The sequence below is a fragment of the Oncorhynchus tshawytscha genome, linkage group LG31 (genome assembly GCF_018296145.1).
Source record: "Oncorhynchus tshawytscha isolate Ot180627B linkage group LG31, Otsh_v2.0, whole genome shotgun sequence".
NCBI lineage: Eukaryota > Metazoa > Chordata > Actinopteri > Salmoniformes > Salmonidae > Oncorhynchus > Oncorhynchus tshawytscha.
In genome coordinates, this window is record NC_056459.1 from 1,782,784 (window position 1) to 1,806,205 (window position 23,422).

Genomic DNA, 23,422 nt, shown 5'->3' on the forward strand with positions numbered 1-23,422 from the left:
GGTCTGCATTAGGCTCATGGTCATATCCCTATATATGCCATATAGTGCTGGCACATCGATAGGCAGTGCATATGAAATAATTTTACTTTTCAACCACGTTTTAGTTTTCTCCTTTCATCCAGCAGACGGATCGGCTGGTCAGAATAACACTGGCCTAGACTGAGGCTATGTTCCTATGACCATTATGGTATCCAGTAGCAGGCTACCCCCCCCAACCAAAACATCCCCACACACCCACCCCACACCCACCCCTTCATTCTTTACATCCGTCACACCCACCCCCGCCCACTAACAGGCACCACTCTCTGCCTTATTGAACAGGCCTAAAAACATCATTAAATATGAAAAATACACATTAAAACATTATGAAAATGTAATACATCATTGCATTGTAGGTGCCAATAGTACACTATGCATCACTCCCTGTCTGGTGTTATTTTTACTCCAGTGCATCTGACTGCAACAACCAAGCTCAGTCTTTCCTGTTTCATACATCTTTAAGGGTTTGTTTGAACCATCATTAAATGTGAAGACTGTTATATTATCGAACCAATTCTCTATGTGTAATTATTCTTTACGTGATTAAACTAATCATGTAAACTTGAATTAACTAGGAAGTCAGGGGCACCATGGGAAAATGTTTAAAGAGTCTCTATTTCCCGAATGAACTCTTCAGATATTTTCATATCTTATCGATTACAGTCATCTATTAATGTATTATTACCTCATCAGTCTCATTCCTGAATGTCGCAAACCCTTAGATGTCTGCACGAACCCTAAATTAAATCATGAATCAGCGATATACAAATTGGCTTAATTATTTATTTATTAACTAACTAATCAATCACAGAATTACATAAACACACACATGATAGTTATACATTGGTTACTCACATGATACACTGAAAAGTCCCTAGTGGGCTAAACCGAAAAGACTGCTTGGTAGACAAAGGAAAGGGGTGGGGACAGTTCAAGAACGGGAAACTCAGAGTAGACCCACGTACATATAGTTCACTACACTCATGGAAATGCTTATACTTTGAACATGCACAGCCGCTCATTTGAAAAGAAATTGCAATTTACATATTTACGAGTGTATGCCTTTGTTGTCTCTCTCTGTGATAGCCGGATCCGTCTGCTGGATAGTCAGTCGACAGAAAGTCTCTGGTTTGTCCACCAGAGATCAAAGTCTTTCGTAGTTGTAGCTTGTTATAATGGATACGTCAGGCATATCATTCGGTTGTTCGATCAGTTGCGTTTACCAGACTAAAGTACTTAAACAGCTGCAGACTGAATAATTGGTCTTTAGTTTGTAGATTTCTTAACCATTTCAGCGTGGGGATGATCCCCACGTTCTCCGGTCTTGTCCTTCGGTAGAGTTGTTTGCAACATCTGGCTCACGCCGTAGTCTGCTTGGTCTATAGAATCAAATCAAATCAAATTGTATTTGTCACATGTGCCGAATACAACAATGCAGTTTTAAGAAAATAAACAAACAAAAAATAAAGAGATAAGAAAATGATTAAAGAGCAGCAATAAATAACAATAGCGGGGCAATATACAGGGGTAACGGTACAGAGTCAACATGCGGGGGCACAGGTGTCAAGGTAATTGAGGTAATATGTACATGTATGTACAGTTATTAAAGTGACTATGCATAGATAATAACAGAGAGTAGCAGTAGCATAGAAGGGGGGAGGCAATCCAAATAGTCTGGGTAGCCATTTGATTAGCTGTTTCGGAGTCTTATGGCTTGGGGGTAGAAGCTGTTCAGATGCCACTTGGACCTAGACATGACACTCCGGTACCGCTTGCCGTGCGGTAGCAGAGAAAACAGTCTATGACCAGGGTGGCTGGAGTCTTTGACAATTTTTAGGGCCTTCCTCTGACACCGAATGGTATAGAGGTCCTGGATGGCCGGAAGCTTGGCCCCGATGATGTACTGGGCCGTACGCACTACCCTCTATAGTGCCTTGCGGTCGGAGGCTGAGCAGTTGCCATACCAGGCAGTGATGCAACCCGTCAGGATGTGCTTGATGGTGCAGCTGTAAAACGGGGAGGGGGGCTGAGCATGCACCCCTGATGGACCCCGTGTTGAGGATCAGTGTGGCCTATGTGTTGTTACCTACCCTCACCACCTGGTGGCGGCCTGTCAGGAAGTCCAGGATCCAGTTGCAGAAGGAGGTGTTTAGTCCCAGTGTCCTTAGCTTAGTGATGAGCTTTGAGGGCATAAAGGTATTGAAATCTGAGCTCTAGTCAATGAATAGCAATCTCTCATAGGTGTTCCTTTTGTCCAGGTGTGAAAGAGCAGTGTGGAATGCAATAGAGATTGCATCATCTGTGGATCTGTTGGTGCAGTATGTAAATTAGAGTGGATCTAGCGTTTCTGGGATAATGGTGTTGATGTGAGCCATGACCACCTTTTCAAAGCACAGGGACTGTGGTCTGCTGTGAAGGGAGTAGTACACAGCGTTGTACGAGATCTTCAGTTTCTTGGCAATTTCTCACATCGAATAGCCTTCATTTCTCAGAACAAGAATAGACTGAAGAGTTTCAGAAAAAAGTATTTCTTTCTGGCCATTTTGAGCCTGTAATCAAACCCACAAATGCTGATGCTTCAGATACACAACTAGTCTAAAGAAGGCCAGTTCTATTGCTTCTTTAAGCAGCATAAGTTTTCAGCTGTGCTAACATAATTGCAAAAGAGTTTTCTAATGTTCAATTAAACTTTAAAAAGTATAAACTTGGATTAGCTAACACAACGTGCCATTGGAACACAGGAGTGATGGTTGCTGATAATGGGCCTCTCTAAATCTGCCGTTTCCATCTAAATAGTCATTTACAACATTAACAATGTCTACACTTTATTTCTGATCAATTTGATGTTATTTTAATTTACAAAAAATTGATTTCTTTAAAAAAAAAAAGGACATTTCTAAGTGACCACAAACTTTTGAAAGGTAGTATATATATATATATATAATAAAATAAGACCTTGGCACACCTTTTTTGGGGGAGTTTCTCCCATTCTTCTCTACAGATCCTCTCAAGCTCTGTCAAGTTGGATGGTGTGTGTTGCTGAACAGCTATTTTTAGGTCTCCCCAGAGATGTTTGATGGGGTTCAAGTCTGAGCTCTGGCTGGGCCCCTCAAGGACATTCAGAGACTCCTGAAGCCACTCCTGTGTTGTCTTGGCTGTGTGCTTAGGATCATTGTACTGTTGGAAGGTGAACCGTCGCCCCAGTCTGAGGTACTAAATTGTAGAATAATAGACATCAAAACTATGAAATAACACTTATGGAATCATATAGTAACCAAAAAAGTGTATCCCAAAAATATTTGATGGCAGCTTTGCAAAGCTTTGCACACTCTTGGCAATCTCTCAACCAGCTTCGTGAGGTAGTCACCTGGAATGCATTTCAATTAACAGGTGTGCCTTCTAAAAAGTTAATTTGTTGAATTTCTTTCCCTCTTAATGTGTTTGAGCCAATCAGTTGTGTTGTGACAAGGTATACAGAAGATAGCCCTATTTGGTAAAAGATCAAGTCCATATTATGGCAAGAACAGCTCAAATAAGTAAAGAGAAATTACAGTCCATCATTACCTTAAGACATGAATGTCAGTCAATATGGAACATTTCAAAACCTTTGAACGTTTCTTCAAGTGCAGTCACAAACATCATGATGAAACTGGCTCTCATGAGATACGGCCACAGGAATGGAAGACCCAGAGTTACCTCTGCTGTGAAGGACAAGTTACCAGCCTCAGAAATTGCAGCTGAAATAAATGCTTCACAGAGCTCAAGTAACAGACACATCTCAATATCAATTGTTCAGAGGAGACTGCGTGAATCAGGCCTTCACGGTCAAATTGATGCAAAGAAACCACTACTAAAGGATACCAATAATAAGAGGAGATTTGCGTGGGCCAAGAAACACAAGCAATGGATATTAGACCGGTGAAAATATTGGTCTGATGAGTCCAAATGTGAGATTTTGGTTCCAACCGCTGTGTCTTTGGAGATGCAGAGTAGGTGAACGGATAATCTCTGCATATGTGTGGTTGCCACCGTGAAGCATGGAGCAGGAGGTGTTATGGTGTGGGGGTGCTTTGCTGGTGACACTGTCAATATGTATTTAGAATTCAAGGCACACTTAACCAGAATGGCTACCACAGCATTCTGCATCGATTAGCCATCCCATCTGGTTTTTGCTTACTGGGACTATCATTTGTTTTTCAACAGGACAATGACCCAAAACACCTCCAGGCTGTGTAAGGGCTATTTGACCAAGAAGGAGAGTGATGGAGTGCTGCATCAGATGACCTGGCCTCTACAATCACCCGACCTCAAACCAATTGAGATCGTTTGGGATGAGTTGGACTCCAGAGTGAAGGAAAAGCAGCCAACAAGTGCATATGTGGGAACTCCTTCAAGACTGTTGGAAAAGCATTCCAGGTTAGCTTTTGTAGGGAAGCTAATTATCCATCATGTATGACATTCCTGGGAGTGTGTAAACTTGAATTTTTTATTACCATGGCATTTTTGTTTGTTCTCTATAGTCATGTCCTTAAATGTATAAATTGACCAATTAGGCACATTTGGCAAACTCCTGTCATTCTGAAATGTTGCAGATACACTGCTGCTTGCTTGTGGACAACATCTCAATTTACACCTAGAATCCTATCTCACTGTATGGCCTTTCTCTTCCAAAGTGCTATATGCCAAAATGTCTAGGAACCAATCTTGTGATCCCGGATGAGCCCCCACTTGTCACGAACCGGCTCAAAGCCCATAACAAAAAGGGAGACAATGTGGAGATAAAGAATAACAAAATATATTTATTTAACTGAAGTAAAGTAAACACAATTAACAATGCTGTGTGTTTAGTCAGTAGTCGCGTTTATACATGTGATAATGAGGGGTGTTGAAAGGTGCCAATGCAAACAAACCAAATAGCCACAAAAATGCCACAATCAAATTCTGTCTGCGTCTGCATGGAGAGAGTCTCCTCTGTGAATGGGGAAGTGGTGTATTTATCCTAGGACACACCTGAGCCCAGGTGTGTCCCATTTCTCTGACGACCCTCCCGGCTCCGCCCACCGACATCCTGTTAAGGAAAACAAGAGCAAAGAGACAGAATTCGGCAGACAGAGTGGGAGGGTGTAGATCGCACAACTTTGCTGATACGAGACAGGTTCTTGTGGCCGTACATGCAAAGAGAGATAGAGCATCGTGTCATGAGAAGCTGCCTGAAAGAGAAAAAACCTTGCTGTGAAATGAGAGCACCACTGACCAACATAGTGACAACTCAGTCGTTTGAACTTGTATCAATAGACTTTCCCCACTTAGACAAATACAAGGGCGGTTATGAGTGATAATCAACACTTTCACACGCTTTGCCCAGGCCTATGCTACAACCTATAAAATCAGGCAAAACAGTGACTGACAGGATCTTCAATGACTACGCTTTGAAGTTCGGATTTCCTACAAGAATATATCACAATCAAGTAGGAGAATTCGAAAACCAGCTACTGCAGTTCCTACAAAAGTACAGTGTTGTAGGGTTAAGGACAACTCCCTACCATCCACAGGGGAATGGAACGCATTAATATAACATTATTATAGATGCTCAAGACAATCACAGACAGAGGGAAAACAAACTGGAAAGAGTCCCTGATCAATCTGCTGCATGTATGCAACTGTACTCGCTGTGAGGTGACAGGATTCTCTCCATTTTACCTCCTGTATTGACGAATATACAGACCACCCATTAACGTTCTCTTCAACTTGAACTCGGGGTCAGGAAACCGCAATCATTAGAAGTACACTAATAAATGGAAATAAGGAATGCAGGAAGCATACGGAATCGCAAGGGAGAAGTTTAAAAAGTCAGCCGACGGGCAAAAGAAACTACGACAGCAAAGTCAGAACTTTAGTGTTGCAGCCAGGCGATCATTTCCTCATCAGAAACATGACACCACGTGGAGGTACAGGCAAACTTCAGAATCACTGAGAAGACAACATTCATACACTTGTATGCCAGGTGGGAGAAGACCTTCTAATCTACTAACTGAAACCAGAGCAAGGAAAAGGAATGTCTGACGAGACTTGCATCACAACCTACTCTTACTGTTTGACAACCTTCCTCTGAAAGTTCAAAAACAGCAAAACTCCAAGTCAAAGTGAAGATGAACAAGCAAAATGAACGGACAAATGGAAGAACTCAAACAGGACAATGATGAATACTACAGATATGAAATACCGTCTTGGACGTACCCAGAAAGAAGTGAAAGTACTGATGTAGAACCAGCCGAACACGTAGTGGAACCCGAACAGGACACATCTGTGGACAACCCAATGCCTCTGCCAGAAGAGACTCAGATCAAAGTGGAACAAACAGTGGACTTACCTGTTGAACAAACAGTGGACTTACCCGTGGACAAAGAAGTTGCAGCTCCTCTGTTACCAGCTCAAAGTGACCGCAACAGTGAACGCAGACCGCCAAAGCTCTTCACGTATGACAACCACGGAACTCCAGCCTGTTACAATGCAAGAACACCAAACAATGTAATGTTCCAGTACCTTCCTATGTACTATGCAAACCCACAAGCAATGGCCTCATGGACAACTCCTGTTAAACCCTACCAGTACCAGCAGTATATCTATCGAATCTAAAAGAGTACTAGCCAACACAGAAATATATATTTATCTGAAATTTACAGAAATGTATTAATTTAACAAGCGCTCAGCATATGTGGGAACTCCTTCATCAAGACTGTTGGAAAAGCATTCATTTGAAGCTGGTTGAGAGAATTCCAAGAGTGTGCAAAGCTATCATAAAGGCTACTTTGAAGGATTTCAAATTAAAATATATTTCCATTTTTAACACGTTTTTGGTTACTACATACTGTTTTGGTTACTATTCCATATGTGTTATTTCATAGTTTTGATGTCTTCACTATTATTCTATAATGTAGAAAATAGTAAAAATAAAGAAAACCCCTTGAAAATGAGTAGGTGTGTCCAAACTTTTGACTGGTACTGTTTGCAACAAAAAAAAAGATATATTTTCACTTTGTCATTATTGGGTATTGTGTGGAGTTGATTTAAAATAATTGACGTGTACGAACACACGGGTGTGATAATTCTACAGTATACGCTCAAACAAGTGTGAATAGAACACTTAGTTCTACGTCTAGTTACGATTGACGCAACAGTCAGTGTTTGAGCTGGCCACACTGTTTTTTCACAGAAACATTTTGCACAAACATTTACAATGTTGTGTCCTCAATGTGAATAGTTTATTTTTGGAGGCAATGTTCAGACATTCATAGAAGTAGCAACAGCATAACACAATTCTCATCCAAGTCTGAAAATGTAAGCTATATTATTTCTAGTGCTAACACAAACGATCATATTTAGCCAATTCTCGGCTGATAGAAACCATAATATGAATTAGTTAATAGCAATTACTATTTACAATTCATCACATCACGGGTAAGCTCATCAGTGGTCGAAATAATTTTGTAAAACTATTTCTAAAATTCAAAAGTAATCCGACGGTGGGTAGTTTTTGCACACCTCCATGTTTGTTTTTCTTCGTCAACCAAAGATAAGAAGAGGTGACAATATGAGTTTGGTTTGTTTGCAGTATGCATGTTGAAGGCAAAGTTGTCATGGTCGTCTACCATCATTCATCAAAAGATAAGTGAAACATCCCTTCACCGCATTTTGCTAAAGCATCTTTGGTCTGACAAACGTTTACGTGACATCCAGAATACATTGAATAATGTCAATATGTCTCCATACATAGCCGGCAAATAGCTTAAGATTAGCTCATCATAATCAGTACAACCTTAAAAAAAAGATTTTACACACATCATATGTGTACATTATCAGTGGCTTAAAAATACTTTAAAGTACTACTTAAGCAGTTTTGGGGGGTATCTGCACTTTACTTTACTATTCATATTTTTGACTACTTTTACTTTGACTTCACTACATTACTAAAGTAAATTATGGACTTTTTACTCCATACATATTCTCTGACACCCAAAAGTACTCATTACATTTCGAATGCTTAGCAGGACAGGAAAATGATCTAATTCACATACTTATCAAGAGAACATCCCTGGTCATCCCTACTGCGTCTGATCTGGCGGAATCAGTAAACACATGCTGCATTTATAAATTGAGAGTTGGGAGCGTGCCCCTGGCTATCTGTAAAGAAATAAAAACTAGAAAATGTGGCCGTCTGCTTTGCTTTAATATAAGGAATTTGAAATTATTTATACAGTGCCTTGCGAAAGTATTCGGCCCCCTTGAACTTTGCGACCTTTTGCCACATTTCAGGCTTCAAACATAAAGATATAAAACTGTATTTTTTTGTGAAGAATCAACAACAAGTGGGACACAATCATGAAGTTGAACGACATTTATTGGATATTTCAAACTTTTTTAACAAATCAAAAACTGAAAAAATGGGCGTGCAAAATTATTCAGCCCCTTTACTTTCAGTGCAGAAAACTCTCTCCAGAAGTTCAGTGAGGATCTCTGAATGATCCAATGTTGACCTAAATGACTAATGATGATAAATACAATCCACCTGTGTGTAATCAAGTCTCTGTATAAATGCACCTGCACTGTGATAGTCTCAGAGGTCCGTTAAAAGCGCAGAGAGCATCATGAAGAACAAGGAACACACCAGGCAGGTCCGAGATACTGTTGTGAAGAAGTTTAAAGCCGGATTTGGATACAAAAAGATTTCCCAAGCTTTAAACATCCCAAGGAGCACTGTGCAAGCGATAATATTGAAATGGAAGGAGTATCAGACCACTGCAAATCTACCAAGACCTGGCCGTCCCTCTAAACTTTCAGCTCATACATGGAGAAGAAAATTGAACTTTTTGGCAACAATGCAAAACGTTATGTTTGGCGTAAAAGCAACACAGCTCATCACCCTGAACACACCATCCCCACTGTCAAACGTGGTGGTGGCAGCATCATGGTTTGGGCCTGCTTTTCTTCAGCGGGGACAGGGAAGATGGTTAAAATTGATGGGAAGATGGATGGAGCCAAATACAGGACCATTCTGGAAGAAAACCTGATGGAGTCTGCAAAAGACCTGAGACTGGGACGGAGATTTGTCTTCCAACAAGACAATGATCCAAAACATAAACAAAATCTACAATGGAATGGTTCAAAAATAAACATATCCAGGTGTTAGAATGGCCAAGTCAAAGTCCAGACCTGAATCCAATCGAGAATCTGTGGAAAGAACTGAAAACTGCTGTTCACAAATGCTCTCCATCCAACCTCACTGAGCTCGAGCTGTTTTGCAAGGAGGAATGGGAAAAAATGTCAGTCTTCATGCAAAACTGATAGAGACATACCCCAAGCGACTTACAGCTGTAATCGCAGCAAAAGGTGGCGCTACAAAGTATTAACTTAAGGGGGCTGAATAATTTTTCAGTTTTTGATTTGTTAAAAAAGTTTGAAATATCCAATAAATGTCGTTCCACTTCATGATTGTGTCCCACTTGTTGTTGATTCTTCACAAAAAAAATACAGTTTTATATCTTTATGTTTGAAGCCTGAAATGTGGCAAAAGGTCACAAAGTTCAAGGGGGCCGAATACTTTCGCAAGGCACTGTACATGTTCTTTTACTTTTGATACGGAAGTACATTTTAGCAATTACATTTACTTTTGATACTTAAGTATATTTAAATCCAAATACTTTTAGACTTTTACTCAAGTAGTTTTTACTGGGTGACTTTCACTTTTACTTGAGTCATTTACTATTAAGGTACCTTTACAAGTGGGTACTTTTTCCACCACTGTACATTACTACAACCCATGCAAGAATCAGAATGCATGATTTGCCACCAGTACTTGAAAAAGTGAATACAATAATAAATAAATAATTACCACTCAAACCCTTTTGTGATAGTGATTTATGGATACAAGTGGCCCGTGTTACAAAACTGACGATTTGTCACCACAGATAGTTTGTTTACATTTCTACCATTGTGACTAGTGGTCGTGTTGGGGACAACAGTTGTTGACAACTGCAGCATTGTAGCTAAACCTAACCTGCTGCGTTAGTTCCCCTAATCTGCCATGTTAATTATTCTAATCTGCTATATAAACAAACCATAGGTGGAGACAAATCTTCAATATCCCCACACCGGCAACCAATCACGTCACCCGTGACACTCTCTTGGAGCCCCTCAGTGTTGTTACTTATGTATGTATCTAGTGGGCTAAGCAGCAGCATTAGCAATGTCTTTCAAAATGAGACAACTCACAAATGTCGAAATTCAATGACAATGATTCTGAATAGGTCAGTGAGGAATCAGATTATGTCAGAGAGAATACAGTAGACGGCACGGGTCAAAATGATTGATTGATGACCCTACGTCATGATGATGCGTGCATGTTTAAATATGGGCCCCCGCCCCGTCCCCCCTGTTCGTGTGGTCATGTGTTAGAGGGTGTTTGTTATTTTATATCTATATGTCAGGCTTTGAAGTAGTCCAGGTGATTGATGAGTAGGGGTCTGGTGGAACTGGGGGGGTTTGAGTGTTTGAACTTTTGGGACCGTGTATGTCCCCCACCCCCCAGCTTTATCTCCCTTATGTTTGTTATCGGATGAAGTAGGAATGTCCGGGGCTATAGAGCTGTGGCATAGGTCTTATAAATGTCCAGAACAAGGCTTGCGAACCCAGAACCGTAAACCCTATTTTTAAACATGGATTTTGCAATCAGTGGCAAAGCTGTGATGACTGTAGCAACGGAAGCAGGACCGCGTCTGAAACATAGAGAAAGGGCAAAGTATACAGCCGCAATATACGATGCACCAAAAAAGCAGTTTCTAAATGTGTATAGAACCCAGATACCGCCCGCAACTGCTCTGAAAGATGAAGTGCCGATGTCTAACGGACAGCAATGGGGGTATCTGTTTGATTACTTGGCCTGTAGCGTGAAACTCTATACGTTAGCCGAAGGAGAAGAATATACCGACCAGAAATTAGGAGTGGCCTATGGGGTTGAAGACTGGACAGTTTTTCGCCAGGTCTCGAACTGTCCCGAACTGAGCCGTATCACCAAGGGTTACAGCTTGTTCACAGGCTACGAGACCCGTCGGGAAGGTACCCCGGACACCTCCGGAAGAGTATTTCACCGGGTGAAAATACAGAGAAAGAATGGACTTCCCTGTGGCTGCGTGGAGTTCTATATCAGCACAGGGGAAATCCGAAACCAAAACATCAGGGATGGCGGTTCGGACGGTGATTTTAGGCTTTGAATGCTTATACCCTTTAAAAGTTGGCCTTTAATGGAATTGAAAATGTTGGAGATGTTGGACGCTCTGTTTGTACAGAGCCAAAAGCGCTAGAGCATTGTTCGGCTAAAGAAGTGCATAATATATACGAATCCGGAGGATTACGACGCAAAGCAGCCCCAAGAAGGTACAACGTCAGGAGAGGCAGCCCCCAAAGAAAACGAGGTAAGCTGCGTTGTTAACCCCGCCCAGATACCCCGAAGGCTGGTTCAACAATAAAAGGAGGGTCCTTAAAACCTACAGTTCTTAACCTACGCATTAACCATGGATAATTCTAACGCATACCAGAACTCCGAAACGTCATGGGGGCCAGAAACTAAGGACTGTATGCCTCGCAGCCCTACATTCTACTCCCCCCTGGCAAGACCCTCGACACCCCCTACATGTACACAGCCTGAGGATGTGTTTGATGGGGTGGTCAGTACTATTTTTGTGGACACCATCAAGGCCTCAGTAGCCACGCTTTTAGACGTGGTGATTGGAGAATATATACGAGAAAAATGCATCGGTTGTGTTACGGTTCTCTTGTGGTGAAGGATAGTCGGACCAAAATGCAGCGTGTAGATTGCGATCCATGTTTAATGAACAACGTGAAACACGAAATAACACAAAACACTACAAAACAAAGAACGCAACGAAAACCGAAACAGCCTATACTTGTGTAAATAAATAAAGCGATAGGAACAACGACACTAAGGACAATCACCCACGACAAACTCAAAGAATATGGCTGCCTAAATATGGTTCCCAATCAGAGACAACGACAAACACCTGCCTCTGATTGAGAACCACTCCAGACAGCCATAGACCTTGCTAGATAACCCCACTAGCTACAATCCCAATACATACACACCAAAACCCCAAGACAAAACACACCACAATACAAAAACCCCATGCCACACCCTGGCCTGACCCAATACATGAAGCAAAAAACACAAAATACTTAGACCAGGGCGTGACAGGTTGTGAGATTAATCACCCCAGCCAGCGCAGGCATCCATGCCTATACGAACCCCCAAGATACTACTTCTTCAACAATTTTGAGGCGCTGGTGAAAAGACTTTGGTCCTGCAGGTTTATACCATCGCTGGTCAGAGCCCTGGAGGCTATGGGCCTTGTGCCGTCTATCCCCAGAGTTTACGGGGTAACCGAGGCATTCCTACATGAGCTGAAGGAGGCGATCCACATCCACGAGAAACTCAAAGAAATCCGACACACTCTGGTGGACGATAACAAATACCGGGAGGATGTGGTGGCTGATGTGATGACTTTCTGGCTCAATAAACCCCAAGAGAACGAGTGATATTTTTGTTATTTAGATGTAGAGCAATGGGTAACTATGTGTATACGATGTTAGAGAGAATAAATACCTTTTTTCTTTTGAGAGAACTTACAAGTGTTATGCATCAAATTATTGAAAATAAAGTGAACAATGTATCGTTCGACACAACCCACAATTCCGGGACTAATGTAGAGCGTGTGTTGAAAATGGAACAAATCATGAATCATGTACGACATGCGGGCGAGTGTCTACAATGGACACAAATGGTAACCCGGCTTGGTGGTGATTCTGAAGAACTAGAAACAACCTTGTCTAAGATTTTACTTTATTTTTTTGAAACACCATTTAATTGTAACATGTATCATATTTGTTGTTATATACTTTTATAGCTGATGTGTGTGTTGTAAAAATTCAGCGAAACAAACCGGTTAATCTAAACCAAATATACAAGGTTTTGCATGATTCGATCATTGAGAAAGGGTGGACATGTATCCTGCAACGAATTCTGAATTGTCTGTATACGTAATACATAATGTTTTCTTGAAAATAAAAATCCCAAAAAATGAAATGTTGTTGTTATTTGAAAGTGGCTCATTAACATTATTGTACCTCAGAGAGGCAAGAAGGATGTCAGAGCAGATTTTGAAAAACATTTATTATAATCCCTCTAACCCGGGGTCTTATGGGGGCAAGGAACGTTTACAGAGAGCAATAGCCGAAGAAACAGGTCACAGGTTAAGCGAGGCTAAAGTGAATGAGTGGTTATCAGAGCAGGATGCTCACACTCTACATAAACCCGTAAGAAAACATTTTCAGAGAAATATAGTTTTTTCTAATGCTGCAAGAAACACATTTACATTACCCGGGGGTAGAACCCACTTCTTGTTACGTCACCATTGCACCAAGGCAATGTCTTGACTCAAGAATGAAAAATGTGAAATTTCGTATTGGTCCGAAAAAACAAATTCCAAAAATTCTTCAGGGTCTTTAATAATCGACGTTGTTAGCATATTACACCTCTGCGCTAATTTGCCCCTAAGCGAATTTAAGTACAATTTCGACACATTTCGTTTGGTTTTGTTGACCTCTATTCTGTCAGGGTCAAGAAGGATGCCTTCTCTGTCATGATAGTCTTGAATGTACCTGTCTTTACTCTCTTGATCTGTGACCGATGCAGGATAGCCTGAAGCCATTTGCTTACATCTCAAGAAGGTCTTGATGTACTCTTTAAAAAGTATGTCTGATTTCTTTGAAAAGTTCCATACTTCAAAGATTTTGGCCACACGATACCCCATCTCTAAAGCCTTAGAGAATTCAGCTGTGACCCATACACCTGTCAGGGCTCTTTCTTGATCGGTGTGATCACATGGGTTTTGTTGTATGTTTTCACTGCAGGTGCGACAAAGGGGAAAGAAAAGTTTTCCTTGAGGGCCCCTGTAAGGCAACACAGGTATAAACAAACCCCTTGGAGGGTAGACTGTTGCTTTGATCAGACCAAAATAGTTTTGAGGTAAGTCAAAATCACGTTGAATAATTTCCGGATGACCTATAGGATAGCATGAGGAACTCATTACATGCGGATAAAGGGATGTAAAATCTACATAGCCTATTGTCTCCTCGGGTTGCGCTACATACCTCAATGTCAAAGCATTGGGACGGCCGCCATACAAGGCCTGTCTTGGTTCCAGAGGTTCTGGGGTGTCAAAGCTGGAAAGGAAGGCTTGAACATGAGGATCAGACTTTTTGAGGGCTGTCCATTCATGCTCCCACAAAACAACCACTTTTAGACTGTAAAGTAGCCTGTAAAGAATCAACTTTGTCTTGAAACTCTTGGTACATTTCCCCAAAAGTCTTTTGGGTTAGGACACACATGTTCTGGGGCACAAAGCAAGATTTGCAACCATGGAAGAAACAACCGTTGTACTCATACACGGTCTCAACCCCGTCAATCTGGGTGTAGCCATCTACATGGTAAGAGCCAAATACCTTCTCCCCTCGATTCAAAGCATGTTGAATAAAAATGTCTTTATCCTGGGCCATATACTCTAACCATTGAATGGACCCACTAGAGTATGACTTGAATTGGCGTCGGTAGTTGTCAGGCGAGGGGATAGCTATAGAGGCTGTAGGCAGATAGTGTGTACGGTATGTTTTCATGCATGCCGATGCAATAGTTGTACAACTCCAGGGGTCAATGCCTGCATCTTTGATTACCTCTTCTCTGAATCTGAGGCATCCTTCACGAAGTATAACCACATCATTGTCACAGTATGATTCCATCTCTTTATGGAAATCAAAGGGGCCATGTCTTACTGTCTCGTACCACATCATGAATCTCTCACGCTCTTTGGGAGACATTTGATCACACCTGTACATTTCTGGGCTGGGATATGATCCGATATAATGTAGATTCTCCTCAGATGTGAAGAAGTGGGGGAACCAGCCTTTCACAGAGTTTTCAAAACCCAAGGCCTCTGGCATTTGAGCCAATCTCATGGGTAAGAAGCTTAAACTGTCAATGTATCTCTGGTTGAAGGCTGGGTCTACAAAACACAAGATTTTACTACCTTGAGCTATGACACTGGGTGCCACGCCTTGCTGTATCAAGGGGTTCAGAAGAAGGTAAGAGTCGTAGGCTCTAGCATTGTACGCTATAAACGTAAAGTTTCGTACTGTGGTTTTCTAAAATGTTTTAGAAAGAGTAGTGCACAATTGGATCCTTCTGCAGACCACTTTTCCCCCTTGAATGTCATGGTAGATACAAAAATAGGCAAATGATCCCCCGATTGCTGATTTGTGTCAAAATCATAGAACACATATTTCTCTGAATGTTCATCTTCAGCCAAGGGCTGAATATAACACTCGTGTGGCCCTTCTTGAACCACTTCAGCGTTTCTGCTTTTCAAAGGCCCTTTACAGATTGGACAATGTATGATTCCACAAACATGCGGTTTAGGGCTATCTATTTTAAGGCTGTAATTGCAATGACATTTTGGGCATTTCTTGTTAATGGCACAAATGCTTACAGATTTACAGGCCTTAGGGTGCCATGTTTCTATTTTGTGTTTATCGTAACAGTAGGTTGAACGACATGTGCGTTGGTAATCCTCACAGGGTGTCAAGTTTAGGGGTTGCATAGGGCACTCTGCATCCTGACATACCGAACAGTTATAACGGCACGAGTGCCCCCCCCTTTCGGGTGTAGCCGGTATGGCAGGATGGACACACATATGGTGCGCCTAAAAATGCTGTGATGTTGGTAACGGCGTAGTAATGTTCGTTTTGCACATAAAAGTACAGAATCTGAGGGTGTGGTTGGGGGGTGTTTTGGAACTTCAAGAGAGATGCATTAGCTCTACTGTGGTACAAAACCACAATCTTTATATTCAGAAAGTTTTCAAATTTGACAATGTCTGAGAATGCCACCCCATCATGTATCCCGAGACCCACCGCCGTTTGAATCTCTCTAGCCTTTTGCAATGCCGTCAGATCAGTACATCCCGGGTTAAGTAAATGCGCTAGGCCTATTGCAAAACATAGCTTAATATCAGGATTGTGACCGTTTATGAGGTAGGCCCTTTTATTGCTTATGATTTCTGACTGAATTAGGCTCTCAAACTTCCTTCTCTGTCCCCCGCCCCCCTGGGGTTGACGGATTATTTGCACTACAAGCTCGAGTGTCCGATCGGCTATGATGGCTAAATTTGACTGAACAAGGCGTTCTAGCAGCGCGGTAAATTGTTCAAGATCTGCTTCGCCATTGGGTAAAATAAGAGATACTGTGTTATGCAGGCTATCTCCACAAATTTCCAACTGTAAGACATCACGTGGTTCGCCATAATCTCTTGCCGTCTCTAACAGATTGTTTAGAGTGTCCATTATCAACATGTAAAATACAGCATAGTCAAGATTCTGATTCACCCATAGGAAATTGAAAAACTGTCGAATCTCTGTATTGTTGAATTTATTCCTGTACACAACCCTGACACGTCTATCAAGACCATCTGCCGCCAGATTTATTAGACAATTTTCCAATTCCCCAAAAACATCTTGTGGCGTTTCAGACTCTACGGACCTGGGCGTTACTGGTTGTTCTATCTCGTTTGGGGTGGCAGGGGCCGAAATTGTCTGACTCTCGTTCATCCGATTAATTAAGGTTATGAGGGCTTCGGGAATCTGGGATAACATGTTTTCCTCAGGCGCCCCTGACTCGTTCATGCGATTAATCATTTCTAAGAGTTCGGCGGGAATCTGTGTTAATATGCTTTCATCTGACGTTCCTGACTCATTCCTACGTTTAATAACTTCTAGGAGTCCGGCTGGAATCTGGGATAAGAGGCTTTCAACTGTCTCCCCTTGTTGCCGTAGTTCTGCCATTTTTGGATAATTAAGGGTGTTCGTTTTTTGGGTCTTTCTGTAATGGTTGGTGTTACATGTATGATTTTTAGCGTATGTATTTGCGTTTTTTAATGGGGTTCCTGTTTAACATGCGTGGAATTGTTCTATGCCAGAATAACATATCGTCTCTGTACTGTCTCTCAATTAAATCCCCCAGTCGTTTGTATAGCAAAACATTCCTCGATTTCAAAGCCCTGGAAAATAATGTGAAAAACCTTTCTTGTTCGGCTGCAGGTACTGAGGCCGTAGAATTGACTGGGTCGATAAGGTTGGCTGCATCACAGAATAGCTGGTCGTCAACATCTGACATGTCATTAAAAACAGGTCTCTCGGGTGTTTCCTCGGGAATGTTCGGGGCGCCGGAATCCCCCAGCTCTAGATGTATGTGGCCGTCTGTGCCGTTTTTCGCCGGGGCGGAGTCTGAATGAAAATAATACATACAAAATTACGTTATTAGATATAAAAAATATGTTAGATACATAAAATGTCAAATACCTTTCCGGTATAATAATATATATTAACAATACATAGTTAAAATACCTCGGCTTTTTAGGCGCTTGTTCTGACGAATTGAGGATCCTGAGGGCTCTAGACTTTTTTCCTCTAGCGTTCCAGATTCTGCAGGGGCTGTCTCCGGGCAGTCTGAAAAAACATTATTTGGCCTTGTTTTAACATTTGCTATCAACAGAGGTATAACTAATAAAAAGGCTTATAACTAATAACAAAATGTATAATGGTCTCATACCGTGTCCCTGGAGCGCCGGATCGTGAAGCAGCAAGTTCCCAGCCCAACAGTAGTTTTCGGGTGGCGTTGAATCTGAGCAATGTACTTGGGCCACAGTTGTTCGTTGCCTGTTGGGGTCGGGAATATGTCTGGAGGGAGTCGACGTTCCCTGTATTCTCGGTGAGTTTGAAAAATCGGTCGTACAGAACGGTAGAATTGCATCTAAGTCCCCAGTGTCAGATGTCCATAACGAATCCTTTATCATTCTTGGCTGTATGTCGGCTGTAAATACATAAAATAGTTTTTAAAATAGCACACACTATTTTTTTATTTTTATATATAAATATTCTTGGGTATGTGTTTAATTATAAGGACTTACAACGAAAAAAGGCTGATGGCGACTGACTGACTGTCTGACTTTTGAGCCTCCTCATGTTGCTCCAGATCCGGTAAATCGCGTAAAGGCTGCGTAAATGTTTGGGATTCTAACCACCGTTAGACATTATTAAACGTTATAGCTATATATATACATTTTTTAACTTATATTGGCCTTTGGCCTGAAATACCCAAATAACTAGGGTTTAATATTACCATAATATTCCAACAAATCTTAAAATATATTTTTTTATTTACTCACCTCCAGAAATATCCATTATGAGAGATTCACTTATTCAGAATATATTTTTTAATCTGTCCGGGCAGCTAAATATTCAGGCCTTTGGGTTTGCGCTAAAGCAGGGCTAACCGTGTTAAAAATAGTTCTGTCCCTAACTATCGAAAAGTACGGAATGAGTTTCGGGGAGAAATGTATGCAACAACCCCTGTATGTTTGTTTTAGAGACCAAAAGGCTGTGAATTCATAGAGACATTCTGTCTGCATCGGGTTTGTTGGGCTCCCGGTGCGTTGATTAGATATCAGTGTTTAACCCCGGGCGGTCGGCCGATATCTTGACATGCCATATGGCTGATAGTGCAAACCTTGGTTTCAAACGATGCTCTACAGATAGAGCGATGGGACCCCGTGTTGAACCCACACACACAAACCCTTGAAACGCACACACACACACTCCTGCGGCTCCGTCACACCCCCACTCATGCACGCAACCCTATTTCCCATGTCTTTTTCTTCGAGACAGAGCTGGGGGATAATGTGAAATACTCTTTGCCTTAGTTACGGGTGAGATACAGTTTTTTTTAAATTCCTTTTATTGAATTCCAAAATATTTCGTACACCCTTTAAGACATGTTTGAATTAAGTAACACATTTGAATAATATTTAAACATTCATCACACGTGTTTTATGTAAAAAAAAAAACTTGGAGGCCGGTCTTTGTACATTATTACAAACTTTAATAAACCGTAATGTTCATAACATACCATTGTAGGAATAGACTATAAAATAATACCTGTTTTTTTCGATCTTACAGTAGTCTGCGCCAGACCCTAGCGTGAGAGAAAAGAGCGCTTCCCCCTTAGTTAAATGTGGGCTATACCTTTTCAAAACCACTGATTTAATTCTAAATATTTAACACATACATTTTAACACACGTTATAATTCAAACATTTTTACTATTTCTTACAGATATAGGGTCCTGTTAGCCAGGACCATTATCCGTTTCCAATTCTTTTGCCCGCACCATCGAAGCTCTGCCCGCTTTCACTCCAGGGAAAGAGCCGCCTTCGACCTTGTTGGTCCTGGGTATGTCTCAACGATAACCTCGGCCATCGCCGTAATTGTTCACAATTTTCGAAAAGACTGTCCAGCTTATTCATCAGAGTTCGGAAAATGTGGTAATCGCGCCATTTAAAACTGAACATTATTTGAAAAATTTTTACATCCTTGCATGCTTTGGAAGATACATATGAACTGACCGTTTTCGTAGCATTTGCACTATCAAATTGATCACATGCTAAAATTGTCACTCTGGAGTCCGGGGTATACGCCATTGAAGTGACTCTTAGGGCCATCAAATCATTTCGTCCACAGACTTGTTCTTCCAACGCATATCCTGGCAGCCTTGAAGCACTCAGGGCGCGTTCCATTTGACACACCGCTAGTCTTATTTTAAGCCATTCTCGCATCCTTAGCGCTGGAGAAAAAGTCTCGGGTTCTGCCAGATAAAAGGGTTGGGACACGCTGTCTGTGAATATCTTAACCGTAGATTCCTCAGGGTTGAATATGTACGAAATATGTCCCTCGCTTGTACACAAAAATCATTTAAAACATTCTGGAGCCTCACGCAAAACATCCTCCAGGCTTTTGTCGTTGGATTCATGACATGCGCTGCAAAGCACTCCGAGAATTGCCCTTGTAGACATACTTTAGATGTTTAATATTCAGGTCTTAAAAATGGCTTGTTCTGGACATTTATAATGCATATGCCACAGCTCTATACACCCGGACATTCCTACTTCATCCGATAACAAACATAAGGGAGATAAAGCTGGGGGGTGGGGGACATACAAGGTCCCAAAAGTTCAAACACTCAAACCCCCCCAGTTCCACCAGACCCCTACTCATCAATCACCTGGACTACTTCAAAGCCTGACATATAGATATAAAATAACAAACACCCTCTAACACATGACCACACGAACAGGGGGGACGGGGCGGGGGCCCATATTTAAACATGCACGCGTCATCATGACGTAGGGTCATCAATCAATCATTTTGACCCGTGCCGTCTACTGTATTCTCTCTTATGTCAGTGACAGTGAGGATCTGTCCCCAAACCTTGTGGCCATTGAGAACCCTGAATCTGAGGACCCCTTGCCTACCGACGAACTCCCAGATCCCTCTGAAGATACTGGTAGTGATGTAGGCAGACCAACAGTTGGTGAAGTACAGTAGGTCTGTAGAAGAAGGAAGTCCTTCAGCCATTTCACCCTTCCTGGCTTTGATGAGTCCCAGTCTGGACTGCAAAGCTCCTTTTTTGTAATTGGACATAGAGTTCACATACAAATCAAATACGAACTGTGTTATGCAATTATATTGACAACATCTCACCCACCTCACCACTCCCTCAGAGTTAATTTCTGCAAATGTATATAGTTATAATCTTTAAGAATAGGAAGTTAAGATAGCCTAAACATGTGAAAGTTGGTTTGGTGTCTCTAGCTTGAACAGTTCAAGAGTTACTGTTGGTGAGTTAATTTATGCTAATTTAAATAGTTATAGTTGATTAAAACTCTTTAAGCATTTGAAGTTAGGAAAACCTGAACATGAAAACAATGGTTTGATGTCTCTAGCAAGAACGGTTCAAGAGTTACTGTTGGTGAGTTAATTTATGCACATTTATATAATTGTAGTTTATAAAAAAATGGAAGTTAGGATTGCCTGAACTTGTGAATTTGGTTTGGTGTCTCTAGCTTAAATATGTTCAAGAGATACTGTGGGTTTGTTATTTTATGCAAATTTAAGCAAAATTATATAATTACAGTTAATTTATGTAGTTATAGTTGTTAAAAGTATTTAAGAATTGGAAGTTGGGATAGACTGAACATGAGAAAGTTGGTTTGGTGTCTCTAACTTGAAGAGTTCAAGATTTACGGTTGGTGAGTTCAATTATGCTAATTTATATAGTTATCGTTGATAGAAATTCTTTAAGCATTTGAAGTTAGGAGAGCCTGAACATGAGAACATTGGTTTGGTATCTCTAGCTTCAATGGTTCAAGAGTTACTGTTAGTGAGATACTTTATGCTAATTTATGCTAACTTATATAGTTCAAATTGATAAAGGTTTTTAAGAATTAGAAGTTAGGATAGCCTCAACATCTAAAAGTTGGTTTGATGTGTCTATCTTGAACAGTTCAAGAGTTACAGTTCAACTCTTTACAGACCGACAGCTCTTCAGAGACAGCTCCATAACACCATGGCTGTACTAAATTCCATGGGGAAAATAATGGGGACCGTAAAAATATCTGAACACTATGACGATTATGCGCCCACACAGACACTCAATTACACGCTCTGCTTACTCATACGGATGGACACACACACACTTGATCTCGTTCTCTTCACTCACTTTCTCTCTCCTCTCCTCTCCCTCTCTTTTATTATCAAGAACTTCTCTATAATTCTATGTTTTTTGTTTGTCTTTCTTTTGTATGGTCTTTGTCCACATGTTTACCTATGTTTACATCAAGCAATGGAAAGATATCAGAACAGGGATGTTGGGGAATAATAGCATATTGTACGGGATACATTTGTACTGTAGTGAAGCCAACTCTGTAGTAATGCAATGTCTCTTTCATAATCATGTGAAACGTCAATTACTATGGAAATGCTGGGATGTGGTTTTCTACTAAAATGATGTTTAATGTAATTATGATGCAACTATGATGGTGATACGATATGGATTGCAATTATTATGCTGAATATTAAGGCCATATTCACTTCATGTTACAAACATAGACACTCAACCATGCAAATTGGCTTGGTAATTATTTATTTGGACATCACACATATAATCGTACTCTTATCCAGAAATCATACACACATCCAATATCACACACGTAGTATCCTGACCCTTATTTTTTGTTTTACATCTGTGGCACTGGCTCACAGGCAAACAGGCAAGGGAATAAAACATATCAAAAATAACAAAAAGAGTTGTGTTTCCAGCAAACTGACTTTTTGTGGATAAAAGGCTGTGCGTGATGACGTAGTGCACATACAAAATACTTTTACCATTAAATTCCCATGAATGAAAAATACAAGTTAAATGGGTTTCCATATTTCCATCTCTACTGATGGTTTGTCACAAAAACTGTGCCCACTCTGGTCTTGGAACATGCGCTCTAGCCAACAGCTTGCAGATACAGTGCGGGTTGGCTACCTACATTATGAAATTATTATGGATAAGAGTGATATTATTTGTATTTGACAAATGGCAACCAAGCATCAATCATCATGTCACCAGAATAACACCCTCGATATTTATTGGAAAGACACGTCAAGCTTGGACCTTGCACCTTTACCATCCTGTGAAGTTCATAATTTATTTAATCTGTAGCCGAATAAACTGCATTCAATTGGGTAGACCACACCGCATTTCATCACGTGACTCCAAGTTTACTTCGATATGATGGTTATTATATAATTTCCACCGGCATTTCTCACATTATTAATTTTACCGACAGAGATCCCACAATGTCGAACGAACAAATTGTCTGTCTGCATTTATAAAATTGTACATGCATTTCATGTTTCCATCAGCCCAGTCGTGATTTTTTTTAAAGCTTCAGGTAAATCATCCACATACAAGTTTTTGTCAATTTTTTAATATAATATATTTTTGGGGGGTTGTTTAAAAAAAAAAAAACATTTATTTATTGCAACAATAATAACAATATTACACATCATGAAATGGTTGGATAGGAACGTGGTTTGTAGCTATGCCCAGTGATTTTTTGTCGACATTTAGTTCACATAGAAAACAGAATCGACAATTGCCTGCTAGGGTGTGTTTCTATTTAGGCCTAACTGTCTTGTGTCGATAAAAAAAGAGCTGTACATAATGATGTCACACCTATGAAAAAGAACAGCTTAAGCAAAAACCTACAGTGTCAAATAAAAATGCAGTTGTTGAAGTGTTTCCATTAGGCCTACCCATTTAGACAAATTGCGCATTAATAAATTGGCAACAGCCTTTATGCCCTCCCACCTATCTGTTT

General features: G+C 40.8%; 1 protein-coding gene and 1 long non-coding RNA gene across 4 annotated transcripts in view; one reads left to right on the forward strand and one right to left on the reverse strand.

Annotated features, from left to right (window-relative positions):
- Positions 1-4,818: 4,818 nt before the first annotated feature.
- On the reverse strand, positions 4,819-18,743 carry LOC112230029. 3 transcript variants are annotated; one of them, XR_002950255.2, is made up of 7 exons: positions 18,384-18,743; positions 18,126-18,211; positions 17,768-18,028; positions 17,563-17,664; positions 17,238-17,442; positions 6,434-6,539; positions 4,819-5,107 (listed from the first exon to the last, which is right to left on the reverse strand). It is a non-coding gene; the product is annotated as an uncharacterized LOC112230029 (long non-coding RNA). The 3 variants fall into 3 exon arrangements; XR_006080555.1 differs by having other exon boundaries at positions 4,819-6,539; positions 18,126-18,231; positions 18,384-18,742; XR_006080554.1 differs by having other exon boundaries at positions 4,819-6,539; positions 18,384-18,740.
- A 139-nt stretch (positions 18,744-18,882) lies between these two features.
- Positions 18,883-23,422, forward strand: part of LOC112230030 (sodium channel subunit beta-1) — a 30,849-nt gene continuing 26,309 nt past the window's right edge. Inside the window, exons 1-2 of the mRNA XM_024396255.2 lie at positions 18,883-18,923; positions 20,456-20,597. The gene's annotated coding sequence lies outside the window, so the exon portion shown is untranslated. The remainder of the gene's footprint in view (positions 18,924-20,455; positions 20,598-23,422) is intronic.